Source organism: Penaeus monodon, chromosome 34, assembly GCF_015228065.2.
Source record: "Penaeus monodon isolate SGIC_2016 chromosome 34, NSTDA_Pmon_1, whole genome shotgun sequence".
In the NCBI taxonomy this organism is placed as follows: Eukaryota; Metazoa; Arthropoda; class Malacostraca; order Decapoda; family Penaeidae; genus Penaeus; species Penaeus monodon.
In genome coordinates, this window is record NC_051419.1 from 2490879 (window position 1) to 2491255 (window position 377).

The window sequence follows — 377 nt, forward strand, 5'->3', positions numbered from 1 at the left end:
TGCATCTTCCTCACAACACTTCGCACACGTCAAACTTATTCCATTTTCTTGCAATTATGCACAATCAATTGCTTTCAGTCTATTGCAATGTTTGCAACTTGGCTTATCGTAGTTACAATAGAAATGTGGTCTTTTAACCCGCGTGGAACATTGTTGTTATTTTGTATATTTCTGAGTAAATGATTGGATGATGTTAAGTGTATGGAAAAGTGCAAAGTGCAGCCTGATTTTTATAAGAAGTAAATTATGATTTGGTGAATTCAATCCATCTTTTTTTTGGTGAGTGTGATAAAAAAATGATTTTTTTTATCTCTCTCTTAAGTTCACGAAGGCATTTTTTTTTCTCTTGTAAACTTTGAACAGTGGATTGTTGTGTA